Source organism: Xenopus laevis, chromosome 7L, assembly GCF_017654675.1.
Source record: "Xenopus laevis strain J_2021 chromosome 7L, Xenopus_laevis_v10.1, whole genome shotgun sequence".
Taxonomy (NCBI): domain Eukaryota; kingdom Metazoa; phylum Chordata; class Amphibia; order Anura; family Pipidae; genus Xenopus; species Xenopus laevis.
The window spans coordinates 54,124,063-54,136,543 of NC_054383.1; the positions used below are offsets into that span (position 1 = coordinate 54,124,063).

General features: G+C 39.2%; 1 protein-coding gene across 15 annotated transcripts in view; it reads right to left on the reverse strand.

Annotated features, from left to right (window-relative positions):
* Positions 1-12,481, reverse strand: part of LOC108703993 (zinc finger MIZ domain-containing protein 1) — a 316,532-nt gene that overhangs the window by 124,035 nt on the left and 180,016 nt on the right. The window contains exon 1 of one of the 15 annotated variants that reach the window (XM_018240329.2): positions 8,610-8,664. The exons of the other annotated variants lie outside the window; for them this stretch is intronic. The gene's annotated coding sequence lies outside the window, so the exon portion shown is untranslated. Of the gene's footprint in view, positions 1-8,609; positions 8,665-12,481 lie in introns of those variants that run through there. 15 annotated transcript variants of the gene reach the window in all.

Sequence of the window (12,481 nt, forward strand, 5' to 3'; positions counted from 1 at the left end):
GCACAGCTGTAATGATAGTTTTCACTTCAGGATAAACATGCCTGAGTTCATTCTCATCAGTAATGTCAGAAGAGCACTACTGCTCCAGATGTGAGGTCTCTGTTGTCAGTAGTATGTGTCTCCTAATTATGTATTCTCTCTGGTAGCACCCTGCATTCACACACCGACAATGTGAAACCAGGGAGCAGAATTAATTACAATCTGACATATTCCATCTTCTGCTTGTGCCTCCCAAGATAATGTTTTTTTTCCATGTGTGTTTCTATAATTAGACGTTGGCTTGATCAGTTTCCTTTCCATTCCAGCAAAGGCACCTTGATTACAACTCCACAAATGTCACAATGATATATTCTTTGATTGCGACATATAAAAAGTGTAAGCCACTTGTCACAGGTCACTTATTTATGTGACATGAGACAATCTTACATTTTACAGAGAAATTAAACATTACAGAGGTTAAACCACTGCTTACATGAAAAGGGTTGAGACATTAAATAAACTGTGCATAAATCTCACTATAATAGATATAACAGTGTTTATGAAGCCCTTATTGCTTGGTATACTCAAACTTGTAAATTATATATGAATTGGACAACAAGGGGTCCCCCCTGCAGCCACAGGATCTGCTTCCTCTATAGTTACGCCCCTGATTGAATGAATAGGTACATAACAGTACAGAAAATACTTTAGGAGCTATAAAACTCTCTCCAGTGATATTTTTGGCATCTGCATCAGTTCTAATACCTAAGCACTGTCATAGTATAGATCAGGGCTGTCCAACCGCCCTTGTGTCTCCCCCACATGAAAGTCTGCCTGCCGTATCTGTTTACCAGATTTAAAAGGTATCATTACAGAGATGAACTGGTCCCTGCATTGTTTAAACCTCAAATTCATACTGTAATCCCCTGTATTGTTCACACTTGTGACACCTCTATTGTTCAAATCCTGTACTGTTCACACCTGAGACCCAGACTGAAACTGCCCACATTGTTCACCTGTTCACACTCATACAAAATGCTGGAGGGGCACCAGCATTGTGTCACTGTATGTAGCACAGTATGATCTGTTCATCTTAGACTGGTCCTGATAGGTTTCCCTGCCTTCCCTATGCTCCCTGTGTATGCCATACTCTGCTTGCACAGTGCTGCTTGGGTGTGCCATACTCTGCTTTCCCAGTGTTTCTTGTGTGCCAAACTCTTGCTTGCCCAGTGCTGATTGAGTGTGCCATTCTCTGCTTGCCCAGTGCTGCTTGGGTGTGCCATTCTCTGCTTGCCCAGTGCTGCTTGGATGTGCCATTCTCTGCTTGCCCAGGATTATCCCTACAGTGAGCACCAACCATTTGGTTTTTTGGTGTGCTACCACCATTAATGTGGACATGATCTTAAAAGTTCTTGTGGTAATGTGGGGTGGTTTACAGTAGTGTGGTTTAAAAGGGGGAGTGGTCAACACTGGCTTCCTTTATCGGCCCTCCACCACGTAGGCCAGAAAAAGTTTGGCCCTCTGTACCACAGAAGTTGGACAGCACTGGTCTAGATTATCAGTTTGCTGTATATGTACTACTGGTAGTGTTTGCAGTGGATTGCCAAGGTTATGGTTTAATTAAATGGGTTGTCCACCTTTTTTCAAAGTCCTGCCAAATTGTAAAAACTTTGCAAAAGTTGATCTGGGGCTGAAGTACAACTTGGGGGGATCACACGCCCTCTCTTCTACATAGAGCCAAAAGTTCGGCACCAGAGTTCCAAAGCTTCAACACATATACAATTTTGCATACCATTAATACTATGGACAGTCAGTTTAACTCTATGCAAATGAATGTGTAGTTGGTGCATGCCCAGTAGTAATTATCAACAAACTCTGCAATTTGGCTCCCAATTTGGCTTTTTCTGTTTGATGGATATGGTTTGGAACTGTGTAACATGGTGTCCTGAGGAAATATCCCTGTGGTGGCTGAATTGCCTGCCATAGACACTAGTTATCTATTCTAAAAAATGGAGATGGCCTGTTGGCCATGATAGACATTTTACTATATCTTTATAGGGGGAAATCACTAGCTGCCAATCACTAGTTACGCCAGTGCTGGTACTATGTTTCCCAACGCATGACAGCTTGAGGCTTATTTACAGGATGTTGTCCTGTAGGCGAAATAAAAGGTTATCCCTCGAAAAAAATCCAAGATATTAAGTTAAAGGAGAAGGAAAGGCTAAAATTAAGTAAGCTTTATCAGAAAGGTCTATATAAATACACCAGTAAACACTCAAAGTAATGCTGCTCTGAGTCCTCTGTCAAAAGAAACACAGCATTTCTTTCCTTTTATTGTATACACATGGACTTCTGTATAAGACTTCCTGTTTTCAGCATTAACCTCCAGGGCAGGGCTTGAGCATGCTCAGTTTGCTCCTCTCCCCCGCTCTCCTCCCATCCCTGCTGTAATCTGAGATCATAGCTGTAAGTGAGCAGGGAGAGACTCAGGCAGGAAGTGATGTCACACCAAGCTTATATGGCAGCTTCTATCCTAAACAAACAGAGACATTGTCTAGAGCTGTTTACTCAGGTATGGTAAAGCATTCTGCAGAATAAATATAACGTTCTAGCTTGCACTATTGTGGCTAATCCGTTGGCAATAAACTGTATCGGAGCTCTCCTTCTCCTTTAACTTGGTACTTTTAAAAGGGTTGTCCACCTTTTTGCTAAGTCCTACCAAAGTGTCAGAGGGATAACCTATTTTTTCGCCTACAGGACAACATCCTGTAAATAAGCCTCAAGCTGTCATGCGTTGGGAAACATAGTACCAGCACTGGCGTAACTAGTGATTGGCAGCTAGTGATTTCCCCCTATAAAGATATAGTAAAATGTCTATCATGGCCAACAGGCCCTCTCCATTTTTTAGAATAGATAACTAGTGTCTATGGCAGGCAATTCAGCCACCTTGGGGATATTTTCTCAGGACACCATGTTACACAGTTCCAAACCATATCCATCTAACAGAAAAAGCACCTTCTACAGACCGAGTGCTCCTCATGAAATGAATACAAATAAAGGGTAATCTGCAATCTTCTTGTGAGAGCAGTGCTCTAAAACTGAGGATGTCTTCCAAAGGCTAAAACAACAATTTGTCAGGTTTAAGTTGGTCAGTAGTCAAATAGTCTAATTTTAACAATTCCCTAGTTAAAATTGACAGTTTTGGCCATAAAAAAATACTTGAAAATTCGAATTTTCACTTTGAGCCTTGATAAATCTGCCCAAGTGTTCTGTATATTTAGATTATTTGCTGTATATAAGAGTTGTCTTGTTTTTAGTCAGAGAGGAAATAGAGACAGTTGCTATTTTTGTAACACATATTAGGCCAGATTTAATTCAGTGAGAAAATATTTACATGGTTTATCACGTGAACTTTTCTCCTAATTCAGTTCCAGTTATTTTCCCATAGACTTCAATAGAGTTTTCATGCCATAAACAGAGAGAGGTTTTTCTGAATTAAATTGCATCTCAAATTAAATCTCGTCTATGTGTTTCCATGTGATAAATCTGTTAATCATTGAATTGAATCTGGCCCATTACCTGAAAAAATGCTATGCAGCATAGATGATATAAAGCCCAGAAATGAAAAATGGAACACTGGCACTTTTTGGTCAGCACCATAATATTCTATATTGGGTAGCATACCAATGGTTAAACAGAATAAGGATTACAGAAATAAAAAAAACTATTTAAAACACATTTAATAAAAATTTTCAGTATTAAAAGACTACCAGCCACCATTAGGGTGGTACAGAGGGTAATGTAGTCAGATGCCAAAAGGGGGACCTTGAGATTGAAAGATCCAATTTTACTTTTTGGGCTAATATTTAGGGTCCTTGGTAGCATCTTAGCATGGGGCTTCATTACTGAAGTAGGCCCAGTTTTTGTCTTTGCATCCATTAAATCTATGCATATTACACAGATTTTTAGCAGGTCCATCACCCAAGGAGCCCGCCCGGCAGCGAAACAAGACCGCTCCAGGCCACCCCCCTCTAAAAAAAAGTTTGGAGGAACCCAGTGTGCATGACCTCACATGCTCTGCTGGTCATACCCTCCCTCCCCTGCCACATGCTCGCGAAGCTGCACAAGCGTGTCAAGAGAGAGACCCTATGGTCGGCTTCCTCTAAACTTATGCCACTGGAGCCCAAGCTACTGATGGGTAATATTTAGGGTCCTGGTAACATCTTAGAATGGGGCTTCATTACTGAAGGAGGCACAGTTTCTGTCTTTGCATCCATTAAATGCATTCATATTACACATTGTGCATTCACGAGTTTCTAGTTGTAATTTTTGGAAATGATAAAACATATATAAAGTAGGATGTTGATTCTAACAAGCAATAAGACAAAGTTCTTCCAGTATATATATTATTTTGGCTTCTTCCAAATGAGGTCTATCAGCAGGACTTCCAGTGCATTGCTGAGCACTACCAAGATTCAAATCATAGAACTAATGCAAGCTGGCCACCAGTATAGGATTTCCCTATTTTTCACCTCAAAAGTTACAAGTATCTAAAGAAAACATGAGAAATGATTGACCCAAAAAGGGTATCAGAAAAGTGATATGACAAGAATACCAATTACAAAAGAAAAATACATAAAATAAATAGGATTCTGTCTGTTCTTTTGTAGCAGCTGACACACTCATCTACATATTTTCTTGCTAACAAGATTTTCCGATCTTAAACCTGGCTTGAATGAATAGCGATTGTTCCCTTCTGGTTAGGAAGGTGCTGCATTCGCTTATACCCCATTCACTGGCCTAGAATCAGCCAGGCCTCAGATGGCTGTTTCCATGGCAACTTAGTTCATTCAAAACAGGCACATAATGAAGACAATGTGTTTTCCATTTAGATGAGTTTTAGAGAGAAGTGTGGGGGGGGGGACAAAAAAGAAAAAGAAGGGAAAAAAGAGCAAGAAGGAAAAGACCAGAGGAAAAAGTCCTAGATATAAGATACCTGCACATAAACCTGAAGAATTGTTCCTTTTCGTGAATCTGGATTGAACTCTTCATGATAAGTTAGTTCTGGACGGCAATTAAACTAATCTCAGCTTTATTCTTACACAAGTAGTTTATAAATGACTAAGAACTGCTGTAATGGCTTATGTTAGCGTTTGTTGGAGCAAGTCAGGATTTTAACAGAAATTTCTGGATATAAGAGATGAGAAACAATCTATGTCTGTGTACCACTAAATAAGTGTCAGGAGCAAACTCCAAAAACCACATTGTGACCAATGTTTGCTTATTTTTAAAGGCTTCTAGTTAATCCATTTCTAAGTTTCAATATAAATTTAAGTCATGCCCAATTTTTATCTGAGCTATGGTTGCCTAACAATTAACATGCCAAAGTGAATCAAAACCAAAGCATAATTCTACACAACTTTCTTATATACACTTATAAAAAAAAATTGCATTGCTTTTAAAGTTATTTTGTAAAAACAATTGCTTTTGAAAGCAGCTTTTGCTTAACTCCTAGTTGTTACTTTTTAAACAATGTTGCAAAACTCAGTTCCCCCTGCAAAGACAGGTCTGTTAATTGGCTGGTTTGTTCAACAGTCTCAGTCACCAGGGCAGAGAATAGAAAGTGAAAGACAAACACTGCTTTCAATAGCAATAAATATACAAATAACATAAAAACCATAGAAATTTTGTAATGAATGTACATTGCTAAGTTGCTTAGAATTAAGAAATTGGCTTTGTGTGCAAAAAAACTATTATTTTGTGCGCATGCTTTAAACTTGTGTGCACATTTTTTAAAAACGATATGCTCAGGTCATAATTAATACAAAATATTATGTTTTCACACAGAAGCGCACAGCTTAGAGGGAACATTGTGACTATGACATGTTCAAGAACAGAGCATTAGCACTTTTTGATCGGATACCTTGAAAGAGAGTAGTGGGTTAGACTAGAACACTATGAGAACTAAAGGTCACGGGCTCACTGCGACAACCTTCTGTTTAAAATGCCTTAACTTTTTCACCTAGGCCTAATCATAGTTAGCCCGACTCTTACTCATCCAAATACTTGCCCAACCCGCACACAACACTGGTTGCTTGCATATGGAGTTGCCTGTTGACCCCTCAAACTTTTCGCTGTGAGCAGAAGGGAGATGCATAGAAGAGCTGGCAATCTCACTGCTGTTGCCTTGTATAGGATACTTGTATTGTACTTGTATGCCTTGTATAGGACACACAGCATATACAAAGCATTAATTTAGAAGCAAAAGTGAGCATGCACAACTATTCATGACACTAGTCACTAAAGGTAATTGCACCTAGATATACAATTCATGAGAACTTACAGGGAGCATATAAGTGCATGCTAGAGAAACCCCAGCCTTTCAATGTGTTTATTAATGACCTGGGGGAGGGGATTGAAAGTATTGTTTCTATTTTTGCTAATGATACAAAATTGATCAGAACTATTGTTTTTTTTTATGCAGGATGCTGCTACTTGCAGATTGATTTGATTAAATTGAAAAACTGGGCAGCAAACTGGAAAATGAGGTTCAATGTTTTTAAATGCAAGGTTATGCACTTTGGCAAAATAATATACAGTAAATACAAGCTATACACTAAGTGCAAGTGCATACCTCTCAAATGTCCCGTTTTCAGCGGGACAGTCCCGCTTTTGACAGCTCAAACCACATCCCGTGTTTGTACTTAAAAGTCAAATGTGGGACAAAAGTCAAGTGCACTGAACAGCCAGAAAAAGAAACAAAGTTTCTAACTTAATTGGCTTTTGGCAGAGAGCCCAGAACAGCCACCAGGTGCAACTAAGATACTTTGTAACAATTCTGAGATAAGCAAATAAGTAATTGTAACAATTTAGATAAGGAGGTCCCCTTGGGAAAAGTTAGACTCACAGTTTAAAGGGCAATTCACATTCATTAGCAAAACTGTAACAACGGAAAAAACAACAGACTTTCATAACCTGCCAAATTTTGTAAAATGAACATGGTAATTAGAGGGTGTGGCCACAAAATTGTGCGTGGTCAAAAAAGTTTCGCCACGCTGAGTGCGGCAAATGTTTTTGTCCCTCTTTTTATTTCCAAAATGTTGGGAGGTATGCAAGTGTGTTGGGAGTTTCCTTAACCGATAAAGATCTAGGGGTTTCTGTAGATAACAAGTTGTCTAACTCCGGCCAGTGTCATTCTGCAGCTACTAAAGCAAATAAAGTTCTGTCTTGCATAAAAAGGGGCATAAACTGTAGGGATGAAAACATAATTTTGCCTCTTTATAGGTCCCTGGTAAGTCCTCACCTGGAGTATGCAGTGCAGTTTGGGCTCCAGTCCTTAAGAGGGACATAAATGAACTGAAGAGAGTGCAGAGACATGCAGCCTAACTGGTTAGATGGATGGAAGATTTAAATTATAATGGTAGGCTGTCAAGGTTGGGGTTGTTTTCTCCGGAAAAAGATGTTTGCAAGGGGACATGATTACACTTTACAAGTACATTAGAGGACATTAAAGACAAATAGCAGGGGATCTTTTTACCCATAAAGTGGATCACCGCACCAGAGGCCATCCCTTTAGACTAGAGGAAAATAACTTTCATTTGAAGCAGCATAGGTGGTTCTTCACAGTGAGAGCAGTGAGGTTGTGTAATCTGCCGTATGATGTTGTAATGGGCGATTTCTTTAAAGCTTTTAAGAGTGGCTTGGGTGTTTTCTTGGACAGGCATAATATCCAAGGCTATTGTGATACTAAAATCTATAGTTCTATCTATAGTCTATAGTAAAATCTATAGGGGTCTGTGTGAGTGTGTGTATGTATGGATGCTGGGTTCCATGTGGAGGGATTTAACTTGATGGACGTTGGTCTTTCCTCAACCTAATTTAACTATGTAACTATGTAACCATGGACAAAAATAGACTTGTGTCAACATTATTCGAACACAAATAGAAGGGAAACTGTGTGGAGGACACAAAATAGTGCACATCTACAATTATACTGTGATTCTGGGGAGAAAATATGGCTATTTGCATCTAGGGTTGCCATCTGACCGGTATTTTACCGGCCTGACCGGTAAAAATGATGGTTGATCCCAATGTTATTAATAGGGAAAAAGGATTTATATATAGGAAGGCCGGTATTTTTTTCCAGAAAAGGTGGCAACCATATTTGCATCTAAAAATGGAATCTTGCACATACTTTGTAAATGAGGCCCCTTATCACTGGTCCAACACTAAAGGGTGTTTGTTCTTACTGTGCTGCATGTTACCAGTAAAACAAATGGTGTGCTATAGATCAAAGAAAAATCATGAGCGGTAAAATCTACAATGTTGGCATGATAGTACTTTTATGCTGGTGCTGTATATTCTACGATGAGGGGCATGTAAAGGGTTAAATACACTGAAAACATGTTTAGTTGAGCACTTGTGCAGAGAGTTTATATGCCCTCTGGGTAAAAATTATCTTACAAAAAAAATACAATATATAATTTTTATTTAAAGAATATAAAACAATCATAAACAACAAGAAGCATACATTTCCCAAGCAAATGGAAAGTTAATCTGAGAACCCATTCTCAACTATTTTTACAGATGGCAGTAAACAGGAAATGTATTTTTCATTTCATCTTTCCTACCTTTAACCCTTCCCAGAAGGCTGTACTGCGCAAATGCCAGCAGCTTATTCTCTTCCTGCACATGGAGTTAATTAGAAACAAGAGAGACAGATCAGCCAAGTGGTTGTTTATGGTGCATTCTTTAGACTGTGTTTATGAGCAAGCTGTTTCATTGAATAAGAGTGAAAGATAACCCAAACATGTTTACTGTATTGCTTTGCAACTTACAGAACAATCTGCCACTATTTTCTTAGGCTAAAGTCACACTAGTAGAAGCACCAGCATTTGAGGCTAGTTTTCCACAATAAAAAAATATGAATCTATATTCACTGCTAGTCCCTATGGACAAATGGATACATAAGTATTACAGATGAACTGAAATGTCACATAAAACCATTGGCAGCCATATTTTTAGTTTAGTTTTTGCCACCCTAAAACCTAAGATACTTATACTTGGTTTAAGGAGATTTCAGGAAAAACATATTACCTACTGAGGCAACTAAAGGTCAAAGCTAAATATATGACTAGGACATGGATACTTGATACATTTGCATTCATATGGGAGGAACAATGTCTTGTTGCTTGCCTCTGCTGGTATATTATGCAGATACTAATAACATGGCAATATTATCAAATATTGTTAGAACTAGGCGAATTCTAAGTGCAGAGTCAAGTGGTCATCCATTCATAGGCATACCTAAAAACATGAAATTATCAGTGCACATAATAATTATACTTTCCTTCAAAGGTGAAAAGTACAGTTAGGCCCATAAATCTTTGGACAGAGATAACTTTTTTCTAATTTTGGTTCTGTACATTACCACAATGAATTTTAAATGAAACAACTCAGATGCAATTGAACTGCAGACTTTCAGCTTTAATTCAGTGGAACAAAAAAATTGCATAAAAATGTGAGGAACTAAGGCTTTTTTAACACAATCACTTAATTTCAGGGGCTCAAAAGTAATTAGACAATTTAAACAACTGAAAATAAAATGTTCATTTTTAATACTTGGTTGAAAACCCTTTGCTGGCATTGAACTGTCTTGAACTCATGAACATCACCAGATTCTGGGTTTCTTCCTTTTTAATGCTCTGCCAGGCCTTTACTGCAGCGGCTTTCAGTTGCTGTTTGTTTGTGGGCCTTTCTGTCCGAAGTTTAGTCTTCAACAAGTGAAATGCATGCTCAATTGGGTTCAGATCAGGTGACTGACTTGGCCATTCAAGAATAGTCCACTTCTTTGCTTTAATAAACACCTGGGTTGCTTTGGCTGTATGTTTTGGGTTATTATAAAACGCCTACCAATCAATTTGACTGCATTTAGCTGGATTTGAGCAGACCATATGTCTCTGAACACCTCAGAATTCATTCGGATGCTTCAGTCCTGTGTCACATCATCGATAAACACTAGTGTCCCAGTGCCACTGGCAGCCATGCACGCCCAAGCCATCACACCGCCTCTGCCATATTTTACAGATGATGTGGTATGCTTTGGATCATGAGCTGTTCCATCCCTTCGCCATACTTTATTCTTGCCATCATTCTGGTAGGGGTTGATCTTGGTTTCATCTGTCCAAAGAATGTTTTTCAGAAATGTGCTGGCTTTTATAGATGTTTTTTTTTAGCAAAGTCCAATCTAGCCTTTCTATTCTTGATGCTTATGAATGGCTTGCACCTTGCAGTGCACCCTCTGCATTTACTTTCATGCAGTCTTCTCTTTATGGTAGACTTGGATATCGATACACCTATCTCCTGGAGAGTGTTGTTCATTTGTTTGGCTGTTGTGAAGGGGTTTCTCTTCAACATGGAAATTATTCTGTTGCGGAGTTCACCAGTGCTTTCTTTCTCAGGATGTACCAAACTGTAGATTTTGCCACTGATAATATTGTATCAATTTCTCAGTTTTTTTAATTTTTTTCCAGCTTAAGGACCGCTTGTTTCACCTGCACGGAGAGCTCCTTTGACCGCATGTTGTCTGTTCAAAATCTTCCACCTACAAGTACCCGCCCTCAAATCAGCTCCAGGGCTTTTATCTGCTTAATTGATAATGCATACCTCCCAACATTTTGGAAATAAAAAGAGGGATACAAAAGTTGCAATCTTTTTGTTCAACCCACTGAATTAAAGCTGAAAGTCTGTAGTGCAACTGCATCCAAGTTGTTTCATTTAAAATTCATTGTGGTAATGTACAGAAACAAAATTAGAAAAAGTTGTCTCCGGCCAAAGATTTATGGGCTTAACTGTATATACAGTCATATGAAAAAGTTTGGGAACTCCTCTCTGCCTGCATAATGATTCACTCCACTTTCAACAAAAAAGATAACAGTGGTATGTCTTTCATTTCCCAGGAACAGTACAGGGGTGTTTTCCAAAGATCTGAAAACAAAGATTGTTCAGTATCATGGTTTCGGGGAAGGCTACAAAAAGCTATCTCAGAAGTTTAAACTGTCAGTTTCAACTGTAAGGAATGTTATCAGGAAATTGAAGGCCACAGGCACAGTTGCTCTAAAACCCAGGTCTGGCAGGCCAAGAAAAATACAGGAGCGGCATATGCGGATGATTGTGAGAATGGTTACATTCAACCCAAAGATCACCTCCAAAGACCTGCACAAAGATATTGCTGCAGATGGTGTATCTGTACATCATTCTACAATTCAGCACAATTTTCACAAAGAACATATGCATAGCAGGGTGATGAGAAAGAAGCCCTTTCTGCACTAACACTCGCTTGTTGTATGCAAAAGCTCATTTAGACAAGCCACAGTCATTTTGGAACAAACTGCTTTGGACTGATGAGACAAAAATTTAGTTATTTGGTCATAACAGAAAGCACTTTGCATGGCAGAAGTAAAACAAGGCATTCCAAGAAAAACCTGCTACCTTATGTCAAATTTAGTGGAGGTTCCATCATGCTGTGGGGCTGTGTGGCTAGTTCAGGGACTGGGGCCCTGGTTAAAGTCGAGGGTCTGATGAATTCAACCCAATATCAACATATTCTTCAGGATAATGCTCAAGCATCAGTCACAAAGTTGAAGGTACGCAGGGGTTGGATATTCCAACAAGACAATGACCCTAAACACATGTCGAAATCTGCAAAGGCATTTATGCAGAGGGAGAAGTACAATATTCTGGAATGGCCATCACAGTCCCCCAACATGAATATTATTGAAAATCTATGGGATGATTTGAAGCAGACTATTCATGCACGGCAGCCATCAAATTTAACTTCACTGGAGAGATTTTGTATGGACAAATGGTCAAAAATACGGCCATCCAGACACTCATCAAAGGCCATAGGAGATGTCTAGAGGCTGTTACATTTTCAAAAGGAGGCTCAACTAAGTATTGATGTAATATCTCTGTTGGGGTGCCCACATTTATGCACCTGTCAAATTTTGTTATGATGCATATTGCATATTTTCTGTTAATCCAACAAACTTTATGTAACTGCTGAAATACTACCTTTTCCATAAGGCATTTTATATATTAAAAGGAAGTTGCTACTTTGAAAGCTCAGTCAATAGAGGCCTGTTCTCAGCGATTAACCCTGATCTTCCACCGGAAGCATGGAGGATGGACAGAGCTCATAGAGCCCTGGGCAACCCCCCAGCAAATTCCAACCTACCGAAAGATATAGTGGTGAGATTGCATTATTTTGAAAGCAAGGAGTCCATCACGTTATAACTGCCCAACCAATCCCACTATACCCATCAGGGAGCTAAGATCCAAGTTTTTAACGACTTATCCTTGCTTACACCCTCTAAAAGGAGAACAATGCGACCAGTCACACAGAAACTGAGGGAAAATCGGACTGGGACTGGATTCCCCGCAACAACAACAGAGCCGACTATCTCCAACGTGGAGCACGGTGTCACCAGGACCCAGGCAGCAA